Source organism: Emydura macquarii, unplaced genomic scaffold (genome assembly GCF_026122565.2).
Source record: "Emydura macquarii macquarii isolate MOO-44397 ecotype Brisbane River unplaced genomic scaffold, CSIRO-AGI_Emac_v2 contig_18, whole genome shotgun sequence".
Taxonomy (NCBI): domain Eukaryota; kingdom Metazoa; phylum Chordata; order Testudines; family Chelidae; genus Emydura; species Emydura macquarii.
The window spans coordinates 5,705,670-5,727,681 of record NW_027130155.1 but is presented as its reverse complement, the minus strand read 5'-3'; the positions used below and the strand labels follow the sequence as shown (position 1 = coordinate 5,727,681).

Below are 22,012 nucleotides of genomic sequence, written 5' to 3'. Positions count from 1 at the left end.
CACTTTAAAGACTAACAAATTTAATTTTTGTAGGCATAAGCTTTCATGAGACTCAGCTCACTTCATCAGATGCAGAGGTATCACAGAACTCTCGTTGTTTTTGCTGTATCCAGACTAACACAGCTAACTAACACGGCTACCCCTCTGGAAATGCTTCTTCAGTTTTATCTTATCATGTCAGCACAATTGCCTCACAATACATCCTATTTTACATTTTTCCATGAGACTTTGGTGGCTCTATAAAGAATCAGTGACACACCCATGCAAGCTTTGAAGTATCTTGCATCTTATCATTAGGCTCATTAATTTGAGTCATGTATAATTTCTGTGTTTCTTTTCTCCTCCTTACTGATTGATTACACATAAGGATCTTGCTAATTAAAAAGTATTGTTCTGCTTGATCCTCATGGCCCATCCTTTTCATGAATGCAGTGTCATTCAGAAACATGGAATTGAGGATGACACTGTATCAATCAAGCAGGAGATTGGAGTGGGCTGATTAGAAAAGGAGGGCTCTTCGGCTTACACAAGCCATCTTGGCAATCAGCATGATAGGAAGAGAAGTACAGAGAGGAATGCACGGCTGCAGAATGAAGGTTTTTCAAAACACAGAAGTTTTCATTTTAAAATTTACTTTAGCATGTCAGAAACTCTTCCAATAATTAGGCCAAATTCTGCTACCAGATGTGTATGGGGGGCCATTGTCAATTTCAATAGGAGATCTACATATATATCCTAGGACAGAATTTGGCTCATTGACGTTAATAGGACTAACTTGGCAGCAGGAACACAATCACAGTTTGAAACTGGTTCTTGTTCTTATACCAAGACACAGAAAAAGAAGGAAATTGCCAAATGAAAAAGGTACTCAAGGACACAATTAATTCTTTTTACTTCTCATTTTGAGCTAAGTCTCTGATTGAAGGAAAAGACAAGCAATGAGGAAGTAAAGGAAATATCTTTAGGAGGAATGCCTGTGTACATCTGCACCCAATACCTGTGTACAGCTGTACATAATCCTTGCACACATCTATACTCAGTACCTGTGTACATAGTACAAAATACACATAGACCAGAGTCTGAATTTGACAATTTTCAGGACACTATACAAGATGTTATGACAAACCTGTTTTCCCAGGCTTTTCTTTGAAAGAGAGAATGTTTGGGGAAAGAAGGAAGCAGAGGTTATTTGAGGAGCCAGGAGTGTATTGGGATGGGAAGCACTGTTGATAGTTGGTATGTGAAGCAGAGTCCTTTAGTTTCTGAACTTTAAGTAGTGGGATGGGAATGTCTGTTTGGGGTCTTTTGACCTACTGAGCTGTACTGGTTTGTTTTCTTCATACAGCACCCAGAACTCTGGCTAGATTCTTTATAAGTATTCTTTTCTAAAGATTCCACAAACCCTGCAGCTAGAATTCCTGGTCTCTGAGATACAGTGAGGCTGAATTCTGTAGCAAACTGTAGGTTTTGCAGCAGTATGAGATACAGCAAGAAACACTTTGAAAATCAGGAGTATTTAAAACTAAATGATATACAGCTTTATTGGCTGTTTCAATATTTAATTTAATACAAGTCTCTAGTGACTGACTGCTGCCTCATTTCCAGGTTGCTGCAGAAACTAGTATTGATTCCCCTTCCTTTCGGCTGCTGGGAGGATGTTGGGAGCATGGGCTTAATTCTGGGCTGTTGGGGAAGAGGGAAGGAGTCAGGACACTGATCTGGAAAAACTGAGTAGGAAGACAGCAGTGGATGGGCGGGACAGGAGATCTGACACATAGCAGCTGTGGGAGGTTTTCGAGGGAGTGCATGCTGCTTGGAGATATTCACTCAGAGCTATGTGGGGTCCTGAGGGCAATAAGCTGTGGAATGCAGCTGCTCTTGTTTCACTCCCTCCTACCCCTAAGGCCCATCCTCAAATTTCTGCACAGTCTACAGAACTCAGACAGAGGGTCTTCCATCAGAACATGGTGTGGAGCCAATACGCCAACCCACTCTATCAGCTTTATCTGCCCTCCAGTAGTAGCACTGGGGGATGATGGTCTTGTAGTTTCAGAAAAGACTCAATAGTCTGACTTTTTTTTTTTTTAACTGATTTTAAGTGCTGTTGTTGCTTAAGCTCAAGGCATTTCCTTCATCAGGCTTTAGCTACAAAATATCTTTATGTCAAGTTAAAATACATTTAACTTAGCACAGTACTTATCTTGTGGTCTCAGTCTCGCCATGCTTCTAACTATAACATTGGCTGAGTCATTTGCTTGCTACTGCCTTAAAATTAGGCTTTTCAAACTATGAGAAGAGTTTTTTCTAGCATGTTTGGGAAGCAGGACAACTTTCTCTGCATCTTAGTCAGCCCTTTTTAGTTCTGCCAAATATTTATCACTCTGAGTGCCCTTAGTTATAAAAATAACAATGTCAAATAGCCAGCGAAGATTTGTGGTGTTTGTTTCATTATGTAAATAAAACAGGACAAAGAAAAATTATTCAAGACACCAGGCTGTATGATGCAGATCCATTTATAAAATGAGGTAAATGAAAGTGTTAAACCAGTTTCAACTTATCTTGTTATTATTCTTAAAGGAAAGAATTTGCACAGCGCTGTTAGCAGGCTTGTATACAATAAGAAGAGTTGGTATGAAAAGCTATTGCTATGTTTAAATATATACATACATAACACACAAAAAGTTATGTTAAAAGAACGTTAAGGTTCCAAAGTCTAGCACTCAAAAGTGAAAAAATGCCAGAATGACAGTTGCTCAAGCAACCTTAATTTGGCCCCTCTGTGCATAAGCACTATGATACACTCTAAGTACGTGATCACATACTGTTTTTTCCAAAGGACCCTTGCCTCATTCACTGAGCAGGATGGAAAGTGCTCAGTGAATAAACAGCTATTCAATATTTTGTTTTAGCCTCATTATTCAATATGTGGCCCCAGGCCTTATTTACTTCACACTATTCAAACCCTGCTCTGAAGACAGAATCATTACTTTTCTCATGGGTTTTACTATGGCACTTATCACTATAGTATCCGAGTGCTTCACAAATACTAATTTATTTTCACAAAAGCCTGTGAGGCGAAGGGATGGTATTATCTTCATTTTATAAATAGATAGCTGAGACAGAGGGATTAAGGTCAAGAGAATCCACTAATTTTGGGTGCCTGATTTGAGACACCTAGGACCTTATTTTTCAGAATACTTTGCATTATATATTCAAACACAGCTTTCACTGACTTCAGCTGCAGATGTGAGAACTTGGCACTTCTGCAAATCAGACCCCAGAGTCTCAAGTTGGGCACCCAGAAAAGGAGGAACACACAATTAGTGGCCACCTCTGAAGTTTGGTTTAAGTTACCTTCCCAGCATCACATAGGAACTCTATGACAAAAGCAGGTACAGAATCCAGTTCTCCAGGACAGCATTCAATTGCTTTAACAATCAGACTACCCTTTCTCTTTCTGCAATCATCTGCCTCATTTGCTAGACATCATCCAACTTCTACAACAAATGAGGCATCTGTTTTGGGAAGAGTATCACATTGGAGATGTAGTATTAATGCCACAGTACTTACCCTGGATTTAAACACACCTAACATATTGCAGTACTGGTTTCCACAATTGAGGAAGAACATAGACAAAATACAAAAAGCAACAAGAAACAATGGTTAAGGTAGGCCCAATCTGAGACCCCAAAATCTGAACAACCCTGCCATTTGAGGTATTCAAAATATGGAAATGAAACCTTGGCTGATTTATGCTTTTGCAAATAATCATGATGAATCTGACATGAAACCAGATGAAACTCAGACCAAGCTTTGCTTTAAGCTTTGAGTTCATCTGAACCTGTGCCTCAAAGCACAAATCAAGAATTATAAAACCAACCAGCTCAAAACTGAAAAAAAAACATTTGCACAAACCCATGAAAAGTGAAACCACTTTGTTTCACCCATCTGTAATAGGTCAGAGAGAACCAGAACTTAATTTATTTAAAAGTGAATCCCACTGAGTTTCATTGTTCATGTACTGAAAGATGAACTTCAGTTGTGACACAGACAGATGCAAAATAGCAAAGAATTAGGACAATATTCAGACCTGGAATAAGTAGATGCAACTTCATTAACATCAGTGTGGCTCCATTTGCTTGCTCAGATTCTGAATTTTGGGTCATAATGTAAAACTGAGCCTGATCACATTTCTCTTCATTTGTGCCACCACACAAGAGCACAACAAGGCTCTCAGATCACCTTCTTGCAATATGTCATGCATAAATCATATTGCACATCCCACCAATTTCTGATTCACTAAACTAAGACTGATAAGATTCTGAGTGTACAGTGCTGGCAAAGACAAATTAGTGCCCTCTACCCTGATTAGTGAAAACAACCTACCTTTTAAATGAGGAAAACAACAAACAAAACCGATTAAACACAATTTCATTTTCTCCACTAAACAGTTCTGAGTCTTCTTAGGAGGAGGGTAAAGCCACATCTGGAAAAAAAAATCAGGATTTCTAACATCACACAATCTGATGCAACATTCAATAGTTACTTTACTCTGTTTCATTTATCACTGTCATTGGCGGCAATGTATCCGTTGACAATAGCTTTGTGTGAGAATCAATATGTTAACAGTACCATGAGCCATTCTGTGGTTACCCCATACATAACAGCATATCAACAAAAACAACTGATATACCATAAAATATGGCCATAGATTTTATGTTACCATCTATGGCAAGTCATACCAGGATTAAGATTTGCAGGCATAGGCTAGACAATTTTCTCTATATGCCACATTCTAGTCTCTTAGATAAAAGGACATATAGAATATTCTGATCACATGTTGGTAAAATGTAAATATAATGCATCATGAATAAACATGAGAGAGGGCTTCTTTTTCTACCCTTGTAATTTACTAAGAATATTTTTGTACAGTTCTTAGGTCCAAAATGACAGGACTTGCATTAATGACATTATAGCCAACCTTATTGCTCAATCTAGCCGTAATCTGCCTAACCAAAACACTCCCACTCACCCACACCTTTTTTTTCTTAAATAGGCAATGGGCCTGATTCTTATTTACACTAAAGCCCCTTAACACCATTCTGATAGTTTAAAGATAAGTGTCATTTATGCCCATTTTGAGGCCCCTTTACACTGTTGGCAATCTTAGAAATGAAAATCAGGCTCAATATGTAACCAACTAGTTCATAAAAGCGAAGTACAGTATGTAACCGTAAACGTTTATAAATAACAAAGCTCCAGCTTTTCTATAGCATTGCACTGGATATTACTCTGATGACCACCAATATTTTTCTGAGCTCCTGTACTGATTCATCAGTGTGCCTTAACCCCCATCAGGAGGGACAAAATCTAAAGGTCAGAAGACAATTCAATCTCCTTGACCATTTAGGAACTGATCCAAAGCCCATTGAAATTAATAGAAAGGTTCCCATTGACTTCAGTGGGCTTTGGATCAGGCACTTAATCCTTTGCCCCTGTGCTGAGCATGCCAACAAGATTGCCAGTTACATGGCATCTAAGCATTCTAGTCATGTACCCGGGCCTCACTGTGCTAGACGTTGTACACCGAAGAAGAAAAATATGGTCCCTGCCCCAGAGCATTTACAATCTAAGTTTAAGACAAGACATAACAGATGGATACAGAGAGACTAATGAAGGAGAATGTTTGTGTGTGTTACGTGGGTGCTTGTCGACTAAGAAGTGAACTGAGACCGCCAACATTATCTCACACAGGCCACCAAGCAGCCATCACATGGTCGTGCCTTTCTGACCTGGGCTAGAGTTCCCCTGATAGCCTAGAGTTAAAACAGGCTGTATCCCATAACCAGTTCCCTAATGTCTATTTTCCCACAACAGGTATCACTAGAAGCTAGTTTCTGATTTGTACCCACAGGTTTATTTGTTGTTTTTAACAAAGAAATGGATTTTTAATACACTAGAAAGGCACAGCCTCTTATTTTAAGCTAAATTTCTCTTCTAGTGACTGCTGCCCTAGGCCTATGGTACCTCAAAATGTATGTGCAGAGGGGCCAGGTCATACCAATTTACTTAAAGAATAAGAAGTGATAGACCATATTGTAATGTTGATTGTTATTATCCCTCAGGTACCTAGTAAGGTACAAGATAAGCTAAGTGCTCCCAACCCATCCATGTGTCATTAGTAATCTACTCTTCAAGTCTTTTGAGATCTTCTATGCAGGAGACTGATTATATTTCCCAAAGGGGAATACGGAAGCCCTCCTGCAGTGATCTGCAGTACACCCACTCCAGCACGAAATCTGTGGGATGCTGAATGTGACTGTTCATGTGCCTAGAACCATAATGCTCAGTCAGTCGAGTGCCTGTATCTCACTGCCCTTCACTAGAGAGAATAGCAGACCAGCTCAATTGTTTGATTCTGACAGAACTGCAAAGAAAATAAAAGCCCTAACACTGTTCTGTCTACTGTAATACAGATTCCTCTCTAGCACACAGGCCTATGTTTGGCAGTAAAAGTTTGTAGATTCTTTCCTTGATGCTACATGTGTGTGGTTATGGTGATGAATGCAATGGCTGTAGATGTGCCATCATGGATTGGTGCCTGATGGCTGCATTTGACTATGTTAGAAACCCAAGTTTTGGGGTTTTTTAAAAAGATTTTTAGAGCCTGAGAACCCTCAGGTTAGCCTGACCAGGATTTGGGGGGAGGAATATTAGTATGCGTTACCCTGGCTAGTGTGTACCGCTACGCTCTCCAGGAGAGATCTCTGGTCAGCTAAAGTTCAGCTCAGCATAGGAGAAGGATTGTACAGAATGCAGTATACATACACAGGGAGACTTACAGGTGCTGTGGGGAGAATAGTCATTTGTAGCAGGTCAGCACCATCCAAGAGTGTGCCATCTACAGGAGTAAGGAGTGAGATGGAGGGTTCAGGTGAAGAAGAACAAGTAGATAACATGGAAGGATATTACAATTTTGACTAAATTGTTTGGAACTCTGAAAGAAGGGTGGGTGTACCAAGGTCCCCTTGAGCAGCAAGACTGGACAGAACTACAACTCAAGCAACCCCTTCCCCCACATCTGGTTTGTCAAGTGATTACACTCCATCCCCTTTGCTGAGGGCCATACTCCATACAGAACACTTCCCACCTCACATTGTGAGATCTGTGAGTGAGCAGCTCTGTAGCAGTCCTAGCTATTGTTATTAAGTATCTGCAAGGTCATGATTCACACTCTAAATATAGGAAGATTCCAGGTGCAATGGCACAGGCTGCACTATATTTATGTGCACAACTGCCTTTGACAGCAGTAAGATGGTGTGGGGCCCTCAGTCAGAGTTTTTAATTTCACTTGTATACATCACTTTAAACTCTTGCACCTATGCTTTACTATGTGTTTTCACTCTACGACATAGTGATCAAATGGAAACTTGTTAACTCAGGAACTTAAAAACCCGTAAGACAAATATAATAGTCACAATGTGTACATGGCAATTGCTGCCTAATGTTAACAGATAGCCTTGGCAAAAAGTATGCCCAAGAAGCTCTGAGGAAATGGGAGGAGATATAGTTAGTAAAGTGAATTAATACATTTAATTTATGCAAATTGTAACTGTTCTTGGCAAGACAGTTTCATTAAGAATGATGATCTAGCATCTCAGAACTCTGTATTTTTAATCTAACAATTCACAATAATCGGTGTCTCAGTGAATAGCTGTATAGTATATCTTATCTTGTTTTATGGCAATGTGATTGACAAAAATATTTTAAATGGATGTAACAGTAAAATGTAGTATTCAGAAACATTCTATCATTTGGCAATATATGATTCTTTGTACTTCCAATCTGACATTTGTTGTTCCTAAATGACTGACCTTGCATTTAGTGGTATTAAAATATATAGTTTGATTGCACTTAGCTCACTCAGTGACCCAACCACCGTAATTCACCACCTCACCAATCTTTGTGTTATCAGCAAACTTTATCAGCTCATTAAGCAATAAAACCATTCAACTCTGAAAAACTGATTGTTTGTCATCTCAGCTGCAGAAACATAATGAAACAGACAACTTGGTCAATTTCTGCTAGGCTCTTCCTCTCTCAGCTTTACAGATATCTTTCAAATCAGATCAGCTTTCCCCACTTTGCATTTATCTCCATGGTATTTTTATGACCACCAAAACTTTCTACAGAATAAAACTTTTCCAGGCGGATAGCAACAGAAAATCTGAAACATGACTTTCCACTACTCAAAATCAGCCTGCTTAGTCTGTGCTGGAGGATGTGAAGCAGCTAGTTTGATGTTAGAAATGAGGTCACAGTGGCTAACAGTCAGTGGCTATTTCTCTCTTCTTTCAATCCTTTTTGGGAATTTGTCATCTTGGATTAGTGGATGGTTAAGGCAACTCAGAATGATTATATCCTCCAGTTCAGACAAGACCCACCTGCCCTCTTCAGGAACCTTTCACCAGATTTTTCCGTAAGCCCCCTCCATGGTGCTTTGCACTCACACCACTAGTGCAGGATTGGACTACTGACTTCCATGTGAGTTCTGCCTGAGTAATCTGACCAAAGATTTCAGGTCTGAGCCCTGTCATGATTCCAGGCAGAACTAGCACACACACACCCCCCTTCCAGTTGAGAGTGGAGTTGCAGGGGAGCCTTTACTTGATTTTTGCCTCACCCAGGACATCAATGAGTCCATACAGACCATTACATGCTAAAGAGTACCCTTTTGTGGAAGGTCTCAATTATTAACAGAAAAGCCAACAGAACAAACAAAACTGTCATCCCAACATGTCAGCTGGGTGACCAGGTCATTCTTTGTCCATCTGTCCTCAGTCCAGTGCTTGTATCTTCCCAGGCTCTTCCCCAAGGGGTATCTTGGTTCTGGTCTCTGAACCTGGTGTTAGGCCTCTTGGTCCTATGAGATCAAGATCCTTCTCTGGAGTCAGGGCTCTAGGGAGGGCTGTCTACTGCAACTCTTCTCCAGAGACATTATGTGATCCTCAGTGTCTGGGAGACCCCTGGCTGAGACCTCACCCTATTGAATATCTGCCAACTGCAGCCCTCCATCTAGGAGGGATCCCCTCTAGGAGCACCTCTTACAGGCTCTCTATTGTGCTGGGTTTCCCAAAGAACTCATCCTGTAGGTTTCCTGCTCAGCCCACTGGCTGAGGCCTCTCCTAAGAATTCATCTCCTTGGGAGTCCTCCTCTAATGGGCCTTGGGTAACCTTTATTAGGTCCAGATGCTCATTTACTAATTAGCCACCTGGGGCAGTCATTTACCCCCAGGTGGGGCCTTCATAGGGCAGTCATGGGCAGGTTGTGCCAACTCCCATAAAGAACTACTACCCCATGACAGGCCCACAAATTCTGCTATTTTGAAATTTCTGCTCAGTGAGGTTGTATGTGATGTAATTCAGAAGTCAGTGTGCCCAAACATGAAGCTTGGCTAAGGTCTCCTGCATGCGACCATTGGCCAAGCAGCTCCAGAGAGCAGCAAGGTTCTGCCAATGCTCATTTCCTAGCCCTTACTCTGCCAATGGGCTGGGGTGTAGGGCTGGCTACACCCACCCAAGGATTCCCCAATACCAAATAAATCCTTAGTTCCCAGCTACAGAAGCTTCACAGTCCTTTTGAAGAGCTGGAGTGGCATAAAGGGATTGTCTCAAGGGCTGGGATCCAGCCCAATGTAACAGGATGGGCTGCAAGTCAGCAGAGAATCTGACCCAAGTTCTTGCTGAAAAAAGAAACAAATTGCTGATCAGCAACCAACACTATGCATCTTACTGGTGAAGCCACTTTGTACTTTCATACAGTGTAGAACAGCCAACGCTGAGGTCAAGAAACAAATATTAGTAAGCAAAGTTGGCAGCGTGTAAGAGATGTGGTCCAGCTCCTATGTCTCATTCAAAATTACAGTAAAGTGACTATACCAGCAACGACATATTCATATCACATTAAGCAATCAAATGAAGGTAGTAACCTATGAACTACTAGACCATTATTCAGCACTGTGTATGGGAACCTGAGATAATACCATCAACACTGTATGGGAACACTGATAATACCATCATCATGCGGCATTCAGGGACGTGTGTTAGGCACGTCAGTGACTTGACCACTGGTACACATTACTGGATATGTATGCAACCAGAGCTTTGCTCTTCACACTGTGTTAACACTGCTGTCTTTGAACACAGCAATACTTTGTTCACAAGATGTGTGATATGTTTGATATGTTTTAACAGAGACTTATTTCATTGTTAGTGGTGTCTAGTTTTGGACCTAAATTGATGAAGAGCCCTATGCTCTTCTGGTATGATATTTGACTATACTGGAGTATAATTAAAGTAGGGCTTCCCATTCAACCAGATGATCCATCATGAAAATATATATTGGACTTGCCCTTTTGACGCTTTTTAACCACACTCATAACTCTGCCACAGAGTCTGTGTCAGGTAGGATGATAATTTGTATATAAATCAGGTGTCCAGAGGGAGGAAGAGAGGTAAACTAAAGAAAAAGGTCTGTTTGTCAGATGGAACACACACACAATCTAGCTCCAAAATCTGAGACTGAATGTTGAATGAATGTTGGTTGAACACTGACCAGGTGCGGTGGGAATGTCAATTTGGTAAGCTTCCCCACAACCTGATCTACAACAGCACATAGCAGGCAGAGGGAGATTCACCTTTGCCCTGACCCCCACAGCACTATTAGTGTTCACTTTTGAGAGATCAGAAAGGAAGATATAGGCCTAAATGCTTAAAAATAAACAGGTAATAGCCATCACCATCAAAAAATAATCTAAACCCCCTACACTTGAACACAATATAATAAAGCCATATTTTCACAGATTCTGGTTGTGACTGAATTAGCGGCTGCTGTCTATTGATATCTGGCTGCATAAAACAGGTTGGGAGAATATGAGTTTCTTCTTTCCTTTTATTTCTCAGGACAGCTCTGAAACAGAATTAAATCTACCAGTGAAATTTGAGTATCGTTTCCAATGAAGCACATTACTCTTTTGACTCAGTTCCAGAGCCTTTCAAAGCCTACAGTTACTATAAACAAAAACTGGGCTGGAAGGGGATGAGGGTAACAAGGATTTAAAAGGGCATGTTATTCCAGATGCCTTTTCAATGGTGTAAAGCTGGAAAAAATGAAATCCTCATGTCTGGCTGTGCTATACATGGTGCAAGACCTGAGATGGATGGCATTAAGGAGCCAGGCCAGGGACTACGGATTGGGTCCGTAGTCTCTTCCATTTTCTGAAGAATGTTTAGGTGATTCTCTTTCTCCTAAGTCTTGTCTCCTCCTCCTCCACTGTAACTATCATACAAGAAGTACAAGAGTTTCTCATTTGGACAATAATCTGAAGAGAACAAATATTGTCATGCAGAAACGTATTGCAACAATATTCTTGCTAATGAAACAATGCTCTGCTTATGCAGAATCTGTTTTGGGCTTTCTCTGCCCTTCCACAGCATCTTTACTAATTTTCAAGCCTTACAATATTTTAATAAGTCCATTTATCTTATTTTCTAAGCCTTTAATGGCATGAGAAATGTTTAATGTTGTGAAATCTAAAGAACACCATCAGAAAGCAACATTCTTCTGTATTGTTCAGACAGTTACAATGTACATAGTCACAATTCAATCTTTTCTCATGCTGCTCTGCAGAATGCTTTACTTTCAGAAGTAATTCAATCTCCATTGTTAACTTTGATACAGACCTTTTCCTGATCAACAAATTAGATGCCATAGGAATGCAGCTGAAGAATAAAAGCCCCAGTAATTTAGTCACTTACGCGCGTTTCCTGTTCTGGATATGAATATTTAGAAAAAGCAGAATTATAGCTTCCAGATATTGCTAAAGATTAGAATTTAAATAATAAATAAAAACATTGGTTCAATGGTAATAGAATTTTATTAAAGTAGTATTATTTTTGTCTGCTACACAGAGCATGGAATCAGTTTGCATCTGTCTATCCGTATCTATTTATCGAACATTTTTCTACAGCAACTATCACTGACAACAGTTAAGCGGCTGGTGTGCTGAGACCACAGCCTACCCAGCTGACCAATAATGTCTCATTGTTCTCTTGTACTTCCCCATCGGTATCCATCTGTTGTCTCTTGTTTTACACTTAGATTGTAAGATTTTGAGGGCAATGAGTCTTTTTGTTCTCTGTTTGTACAGCGCTGAGCACAATGGGGCTCTAGTCCAGGACTGGCACCTAGGCACTAAAATACAAATAATAAAATAGTATTTGAGCGTCATGCCCCGTGTTACTGTAACAGTGGCTAAAGCCACAAATTACAGCCTTGTCAAATAAGGCGTTAAAAAAATGAAAACTAAATCCGATTAGTCAGTGAAGAGAGTTGAATCCAGTAGTTAAAGAAGGGGAGTAGGAGCCTCGGCGTTCCAGTCTTGGCTCTGACTCCATCTACTCCAGCTGTGGCCTTGACCAAGTTATGTAAAGTGCAGTTCTACTTTGAGAAGTGGTTCTGTTAAAACAGCCTGGTGTGGCCACATAATTTTTCGTCTCTTGTGATTGCCATATCAAATATGCTTGGTTTACAAGCAACAAGATTTATTTTCTAACTACCAGCTCTACAAACTCAGCCAGGACTCAGAGTCAAGCTAAGTTCATTCCATCTCTCATGCATCACCACCAATGGTAAGGGCTCTGCAGGCCAAATTAGTTCATTGGAGCAAACCCACTGCCTTGAAAGTAAGCCCACAGTGTCACCTGTACAACTGATTGGGGCTCAGCAAACATTTCTATTGTTGAGTTACAAGATGGAATAAAATTTGCATTTCAGTCTCCCAAAGCTGTGCTGACTCTGCAAAAAAGTAGTAAAGATATTTTTCTCACAAAGGTGAGAAACCTTTGTTTCTGAACACACAAAAGGAGCAGATATATTGAGTAAGAAGATGCCACTTTACATACTCACCTTTCAGGGTTACACTGCCCTCTGGCGCATTTTTCTCATCTGTAAAATGGGGATAACATTTGCTTAGACATATTGTCACAGAGATTAGTAGTTAATGGTTGTAAAGCACTTGGATGATGGTAAAGAGCTAGTGATAGTAATCACAGAAACCACTGTAGTTGCCATAATCTGAAGTGAATTTGTGCCTTTCCTTCCCTAGGAATAGCAAATTTTCCTTTTAGTGAAGAAATAGCCAACCCTGAAGGAAAGGAGTTAATGGAAATAATAACAGAGTAAACCCATGTGGTGTGCACAGAGAGAAAACTAGTCTTTCACTATGCCACATATCCAGTAAATCATGAGAATGGTATGTAGACATGGGGTTCAGAAGTGATTTTGTGAGGCGCAGTCTGGGATTTGGCAATGCTTTAAAAAGCAGATGCTGTCTCTGTGTGGAAGATAACGTTTTTTGCTGCCACAGCTGCCTGTATTTTTGATCTAGTTTTCAGCCCAATGATATCTGTTATGTGACAATCTGTGCCTCTATGTATGTATCTAAGTCAAAAGAAGACTCCCTCTGACTGCAGTGGTCACCGGATCAGGCCTCTACCTAGCCAGGTTTTAAAGTGGTCTGAAAAAGTGGGGAAGGTCTATCACCACCCCATACACATCTGCCCATCCTCCTACCCAGCAAATTAATTTTGCCCCCAGCCTCATAATCAATCTTCTCCCCCATCAGTTCTGCCTCCTCCAGCTCCTCCCCAATTCTGTCTCCACATCAGTTCTTGCCCTCCTGCCTCACCTCTGCTCTTCCTGGAGAGCCAGGGGTTCTTCACCCCCATCTTTCAGGTGTGTATGTGGGGGGGGGGGGAGGTGGGAGGGCCTGAAGTAGGGTCTCCCTCTTCCACTTCCAGACCATGTATTGCAAGAAGGAAGGGGGAAGTGCAGAAGAGCTAGCCCATTGCTCAGAGGAGGGAAAGGAGGAGAAGGAAATGGAATTGCCCTGACCTGCTGGACTCTTTCTGCTCCCTCCCCACTTCTGTGAGAATACGGCCAGATCCTGAGAGAAAGGAGAGAGCATGGCCTGCTTCCTGCAGCAGCCTTGATTTGCTGCTCTTCCCCAGGAGGCAGGCAAAGGGGTGGGGGGGAAGTACCTAACCAAAAGGGGGTTTGCCCACAGGCCCTTCAGCAACCACCTGGCTTTTTATACCTTTTCTTTGGGCCTGCAACCCAGTACACTTTGCACATTGCACTTAGCAAAAATCCAGTTTCCACAAGTGTCAGCCACAGGAGTCCTACTGAGCCTAATACTGATTCAAAGATGGTGGGGAAGAATCTTTCCTAGGAGTGTGGATCACTTAGTTCTGCTCCCCCCCACTCCCTTTTCCATGGAACTTTCTCTTGTGGATTTAAGTGGACCTGACTCTTTGGGCACCTCACTATCGGAGGCAGGCAGTTTCCAAATTCTTTGGGTACATCATCTCTCTCTGGATCTTCCCTTCCTCCCATAAACCATACAATAATCTTTTCCAGCTCCCTCATCTCTATGAAACCTCCAGTAGAACATCCTGTGTCCCTCCTATTCCATACTCCATAATGCTCGTTTCCTTTCCTACTGCTGTTCTAATAGTCTCATGAAACCCTGCCTCTCTTTCCCAACTCAAACTATGGTATACAGGGGCTAGTAGCCTGCAGAGCACTTGCTGGTCATCTGTGGAAGGCTGGTTGGGTAAAGAACAAACATTAGTAGCCTGGATCAAACAGGTGGCAGTAATCACAAAAATAAAATGCTTTTGAGTCAGGTTTGAGGTGAGTTGTGCTGCTGCAGAGGGACACTACACACTATTTTTTAAAATCAGCTGTCCATCCACTAAAATTCTGTTATGAACTAATGAAATTCCACCATAGGACAATGACAGAATCAACACTCCTATGAAACAACTTTAAAACCAGGATTTCTATTTTAAGTTTCAAGGAGGACCTACAAGATCCATTGTAACTGGGCAGGAGTTGTGGGAGAGTGCGATGATTTGTATCTATGTACTGCTGTGCTCTACTGGAATTGAACGAACGTGGTCATATACAACAGTTTCCTCTACTACTATACCTGTACTAATGGAATTGCTACTTTAGTTTCCTGCTAAAGACTTGAAACGAAAGGTCCTTAGTTCACACACCTGATGCCTCTTCCAAGGTTGTTGCATGTATATGGCACAGATTATAACAAGCTGATACAGGGTGTGAAATATCAAATGACATTCTAGTGAGAAGGGTCTGTGACACAGTTTCACTGTAGCTTAAGTGCATGAATATTTCAACTGAGATTCCTGCAGGGCTTTCAGATGTGTATGCACACAGCTCAACTAGTGTGAGAATAAAAACAAACATATAAGGCATTGTCAATAGAGTCAATGTAATGTTAGTTAGTAGAAGCGTTTGGATTTTTTTTCTCCACCAAGTTGATCTCTCATACCATCATCATGTTAGTGAAGCACTTTTAAATTTTATTTTATTTTTTGGACAAACAACTGGTACCAGTGACATTAGACTTTCCTCTCCCATTTGTCCACTTCTCCCACAACCATCACTGCACCTTTTTTCCAACTCCCTGAATTGGTTTACCAAGCCCCACCTCACCCTATATACAAATCCGTCCTCAAGACCCATTTCTACCATGACCCCTACAAAAAGTGAGAAGACAAATTTCTTTTACAAGACATTTTAAAAATACCAAGAAATGAATTTTTAGCCATGCTGAGTAACAATGCGAGTCTGTTCCGTGTCCACTCTCTTCCTACCCCACTTTGCTCCTCCATTGTGTCTTGTCATTAACGTTCTGACCATGCAAACATTTTTTATACATGTAAGTAATTTACGCACAAGTAGTCCCATAGAAATCACTGAACTGTTCACCTGCTTAGAGTTACTTATGTGCAGAAGTGTATGCAGGATTGGGGTCTTAGTTCACAGGCTCTTTGGGCCAGGGGCCCAGTTATTTATTTTTACGGTAAGGCAGTTAAGCACACTTTAGGTGCAGTAAAATATTTACACTTATAATTAATACATAAAGAGTTATATAGTAAGGAAGGATGGTCCAGTAGGATATGAGCCAGGGTCTCTTGAGTCCCAGTCTCAATTCCTTGCTCTGCCACAGACTTCCTATATGACCCTGAGCAAGTCACTCAGTTTCTTTGTGCCTTAATTTTGCATCTGTAAAATAGGGATAACAGCACTTCCATGGCTCACAGGGGTGTTGTGAGGATAACTACATTAAAGATTATGAAGTGCTCACATACTATGGTAGTAGGAGACCATGTAAGTACCTTAGAGAAATACTTATTATTTATATTACCATAGCATCTACAAACCCTAGTCATGGACCAGGACCCCCTTACGGTTGGTGCTGTATCTATAGATCAAATTCTCTGAGATCCCTATTCAGGCGTAGGTACAAAAAATAATTTAAAAAATGGATAATCTTAGGCTACATCTACTCTATGAGCTAGGAGTGTGATTCCCAGCTGCGTACACAAGAGCAGTTGTGTAGCTGTGGTAGCCTGGGCAGTGGCAGCAACATAGCTTAACCCTACCAAGAATAAACCTGCCTGGTAGGTGCGTACTTGGCCTGACTAAGCCATGCTGCTGCCTATGCTACCATGGCTACACTCCTGTTTATACTTGCACTAGCTCGAGGAGAGCTAGGGAGAGTATGTGTATGCATGTGGAGAATCACACCCCTAGCTCACGGTATAGGTGTAACTTTAAAGGGACACCATCCATTTTTTAAAGTTTAATTTCTTTACTTTCTATTGTTTGTAGTACCCTCTTAGAGATGGATCCTGTGTTCCATGCACACCCAAATCAATTTTCCAACCAATGAAAAATCTGAGCACACTAAGAAGAAACTTTTATTCCTCCCCCACCCTCTCTTCCAACAGTGAAATATTGAGTCCCCTTTTTTGTTTCTTAAGGAGAGCAAGCTTTGCTGTGTTAGCTGTGTGAGTTAGGTGCCTAATACCTGGGAGGAGCTGAATCTAAATTATTTTCTAGGTCATTCAGCAAATCATTGGCAAAGTCAGGAATAGAATCCACCTCTCTTGATTCTCTGGCTTGGTCTACACACTAGCAATTTATGTTGGTAAAACCACATTGCTCAGGGGTATGGAAGATCCATAGCTCTGAGTGACATAGTAATTCCAACCTAACTCCCAGTGTAGACAGCGCTATGTCGATGGGAGGGCTTTCTCCTGTCGACATAGCTACCACTTCTCGGAGATGTGGAATAACTACACGAAGAAAAGAAGTTCTCCGGTTGGTGTAGGTTCTATCTTCACTAAAGCGCTAGTGTAGCTGTGCTGCTGCAGCCTTTTAAGTGTAAATAAGCCCTCTATCTGGTAGCCCAGGCACTAGCTGGACCCTGCCTTTTCCTAATGAACATGATCTGATTCATAATGCTTTGACTGTATTAGCACAGTTCTACTATACGGTTTGGTGCCTCTCTGCTGGCTGCCTCAACAGCTGCGAAGGAAGATATTCAGGCTCACATATTAATGGTGACTATGTACTTCTAGTCTGTAGCAAAAAAAACCAAACAAACAAAAAAGCAGTCAGTCTAAAAAAATAGAAACAGTATTTAGTATCTGGAGAATTGTTTCAGCAAAATTATAAAATATTATGGGTAAAATTAGATACAAAAGTTCATGGCAGTGTCTTTTATTTCCTTTTTTGCTGTTGCATCTGCATACGAATATAACTTTAATAGTTGGGTTTATTGATCTATCTTTGAAAGATACCAATTAGTATTGATATTTTTTTCATTTTTAATCGCCTTTTGGAATGATATACCTATTCCTACTGTTACTATTATTTGGTGTACGAATTTTGTATATTTAGGCAAATAAAATCCAGAAAGGTTTGAATCCAGGCACTAGCCACTCTGAAATTCAGTGGGATTCTGGTGCCTTATTCCATTAGGCTTCTTTCAAAGTCTCAGTCTCTACCATTAAAACAACCAAAACAAAGAGACTCCACCAGTGAAATCAATTAATAAAATAATGCTCTGATCCCAGTATTGTAGTCGAGGATAAACAAAGAGAAACGTTGTTTACTCACTTCTCATTTGGGGGAATATGGAGTTTACACCTACCACACCAGGCCACACCAGAAAGATTTGTTTACCCACTTTTTTTTAAATCACTACATCAGTGACCAAACCTGCAATGAAAACCTCACAGGTGGACTCCAATGCTTGGCAGATTTCCAAGTGAATGGGGCTCTGCACGGCGATAGTGGCCCATGCACTAAGTACACATTCCAGGACTGGGCCTTAAAGTGTAACTTCATCACATAACCCCACTGCAGTAAAGCACACCTGAACCAGCTAATACTTAAAAAAATATCCCAATCTCCCTCCAGAGACCTTCCAACCTCAAAGATCAGCCAAGCAATCCAAACAAAGCAACCCTCCCCAGAAGCCTAAAAGAACAGATTGCCTTTCAGCATGCCCTGTTTGAAGGACAAACAGTTGAGGCTATTTTGGAGCAAGGCAGAATTCCAAAGTCAATGGGCAACTCATGAAAACCCTGCCAGTAGCTCCCTCTTTTGAGCTATGGGGTCTCCAGTGAATGCTTCCAGTGATCACAAAGGAAGAGATGAATGTATTAATCATGATGAAAGCTAGGTGTGTGTCTATAGACTACATGGATTATAAATGGAGCTAATACGGATTTTTTTTTAAATTGCATTTGTTATATTGATTTCAGATGTTTAGATTACAGGTGAGGTTCCTATTAGGCTTTAACAACAATCAGGTCAGCAGGTTTCTGAGTCATATTTTAGTTTGCCCTTTTATGAGCAACAAACATGTGAGAAGTGAAATGAGACAGTTCCACACAGCTACCTGTTTGTCCATTGGCAGTACCTCAGGGCTTTTAGTTGTTTGGCTTGTGTTACTCATCCTATTTTAAGGTCTGATTGAATAAGGATGGATTCTGTAACCATAGTACTTAGGTATGGTTGTTCAGCCTTGTAAACCCTGCTTTACAATGGGAATTTTTAAAGTAACCCTCACCCCCAAATTAACTTTTAACCAATAGATTTTAAAATGTTCACTGCATCATCAACCTTTGCCTTTGTCATTTATGAGCAAGATCTTGCAATCTTTATTCAGGTAAGTTGTTCCGTTGACTCCAATGGGACTACTTGTTTAAAGGAGTGTGTGATGGAAAGCACCTAGGAGGATAAAAGAAAACAGCCATTGGACCTTCAGGAACAATCCTGGTCTGAGAGTTTGGTCAGCCATGTTACTGGAACACGTGGTTAGGGACTTCACCTTGAACCAAGTCTAGTTTGTTAAGTTCAGAAAGTGTTTTATCTTTATTTTTCTTGCAACCATTTCTCACTTCAATGCCTCATTACTTGTAATCACTTAAAAATCTCTTTGTAGGTAAATAAGCTTGTTTTATTCATTAATCAAAACTAATCCACTGTTGTGAAGAGAAGGATGGACAGTGCAGAACATAACATGTTTTTGGGAAAATCCAGGATCAGGAGTGTGTTGGAGTCACCCTGCATACAGCAACCAAGGCTGTTGAGATCCAGAGCGTGGCTGGTGCTTGCTGACAGACTGCTGGGGCCAGAGCTGCTGGACCAAGGGTGTGGCTATACACAGACACTCAGGGTGTGACCTGCATGCTGGCAGGCTGATTGTGAGCAACCCAAGTTGGAAGTTACAACAGCGAAGCACTGCAAGGCACCCAAGGTTGCAGGGCAGGGGTGACAAAGCCCCTCACTGGTCTGGACTGCACCCCAGAAGGTCAGAGGTTACTGGATCACACTCATAATGAACTACCCAGCACAATGTAAATCTCATAAGGGCTGTCATATTTCTCATATATCATGCATCTCAGCAAAATTAAAGTCTCAGACTGCTCCAGGATTAAGTTCTAAACAGGGATATCTGCTTCCTGTCATGGTACATGAGGTAATTTACACTGAAGAGAATACTTATTTCCTTAAACCCACAACTGAATTCCCATTGAAAGGAGTAAGAAATTAATTCAGATTTCAAGACCACGGTAAGCCATACCAAACAGGATGTTTTCAGTTGGATTTTCTCTACCATTGTCTATTCTTTTGTGCAGCAGTTTTCAATCTCTTGAATTTAAGAATTTACCTAGGTGGACTGGATAGTTTAAGGGATAGGTGGTAGCATGTCTAGGATCACCAGGATGACTATCCCATGCTGAGAGTGACCAAAAGACCATTACTATGGGATGGTTGTTCAGTAACCTACGTAAAATGAGTTACTGATCTCAATCTAATATGTAAAATATTCCTGGATTGTGGCTTTGAATTTTACCCACAGAATTGATACTTCTGAGAGCTGCATGTACTATTCACATGACTCCTTTTAATTTTTAAGTGATGTCATTTTAGTTTCATGCCCTTCATTTTATTACTGCACTGAGTACAGCATGAGAAATTGTGCCTCCCTGCAAATGTATGGTACCAAGAAGTAAGTGTTCGGCAGCTCGAAGGAAAAACTGGGGAAATTGGGATTGATAGCAGGTACCCAGGAGAGGGGATAAGGAAGGGGAACGACTGAATCTAGAGAGGGCAAAGGTTGAAGTGGAGAAAGGAAGGGGCAGAAGGCAAGAGTTCTGCAGTAACTGCTGTATAGTAAGTTCCTCCCATCTTTTTAGATGAAATACTATAAAAATCTCAATGAAGGAAATTACACTCATTCTTTGCAACCTAGTCACAATTTAGATTGTAAAGTGCCTTGTGAAACATCCCAGCTACTACTGAATACAGACTTGAGTGACCTGAGCCAGCATTATTTTTTTCCCCATACATACCTTTATTAAAGAAATGACTGAATAAATCATTCAAGTAACCATAAATCCAAAATACTCATTTAGCAGGAAAAAAAATAAATTCTGATTTTTTTCCTTTTCAGCTTTCAGGGTCAGATTTTCTGGTAGCCAGAAGTCAGCCTTTTAATTTTATACTACAGAACTGCACCTATATTTGAGCATGTGTGAATTGGGCACCATGTGTACTCATGCAAATATCTGGTCACACACACAAAGTGGGTGCAACACTACTATATTGGATATACATGATGTGGTCACTCACCTCAAGTGCCTCCTATCAACTGGGTGTGATACTGAAATCTTTGTCCTGCTCCTAGCAGCCCCTGTAGGCTGCCAGTCTCATTAGGCAGACCAGTGGCTCAGCCCTCTGGCCAAGTCACACAGTCTAAATGGATCAACAAATCCCTTCCAGGGTATTCAAGTCCAAAACAAACAAACAAAAGTTTTCCAATCCCTCACTCAAGCAGGACTCAACCCCTCTTTCCTGCAGGTGCATTCTCTCTTCAGCCTGCTTCTTTAAATTCAGCCCTCTGCTCAGGCTTCTAGAAGGAAGCTTATCCCTTTCTCAGGGCTTAGTAAAGAGTCCCACCAGAACTGCTGGTCTACCTTCACCAGGGCCTTCAGCCCTGTCTCTGGGCCCTTTTAAACTTAGCTCCTTTTCTTGCACTTTTAATATAGCCATGTCCTTTTCCAGGGCTTAAGCTACTCCAGCACCAGCTGGTGAGGGGAGGCAGCCTACCCACCCACCACTCCATATCCCAACCCAGGGACACTATACACAGCAGCCACATACTGTACTCAGTTGCTGCTACATTCCCTGGGCCGCTTCCCACCTGTCCTCTTTGTCTGTGTCCATTACCAGGGCTTGGACTCAGGCTCTTAGCTCCCCTCGGGTTTCACAAATACAGCACCTCAGACACCTTTTGGCCAGCACACCTTACTTCACTCAGCTGGTCCCAGCTGGGAACTAACCCCCTCAGCTCTTGCAGCTCCTTTTATCTGACCCTGCTGAGCTCTGATTGGCTGCTTGTGTGGAGCCTTTCTAGGCAGTCAGGAGGACCCATCTTCATTGCTCCTTTCTTGGGGCAAGTTGTGGTAGGACCCTGAGGCCTCCACCAGGGGGCCTCAAAGGGCCTGCTACACCCCATCACAGTACAAAAAACTCTGAAAATTTAGCCCTAAAAAGTTT

General features: G+C 41.3%; 1 long non-coding RNA gene across 1 annotated transcript in view; it reads right to left on the bottom strand.

Annotated features, from left to right (window-relative positions):
- LOC137156378 (uncharacterized) overlaps positions 1-21,784 on the bottom strand; it is a 44,796-nt gene extending 23,012 nt beyond the window's left edge. Inside the window, exons 1-3 of the long non-coding RNA XR_010920753.1 lie at positions 21,657-21,784; positions 12,968-13,006; positions 4,387-4,486 (exon numbers count right to left, since the gene is read on the bottom strand). This is a non-coding gene — a long non-coding RNA (uncharacterized lncRNA). The remainder of the gene's footprint in view (positions 1-4,386; positions 4,487-12,967; positions 13,007-21,656) is intronic.
- Positions 21,785-22,012: the final 228 nt, after the last annotated feature.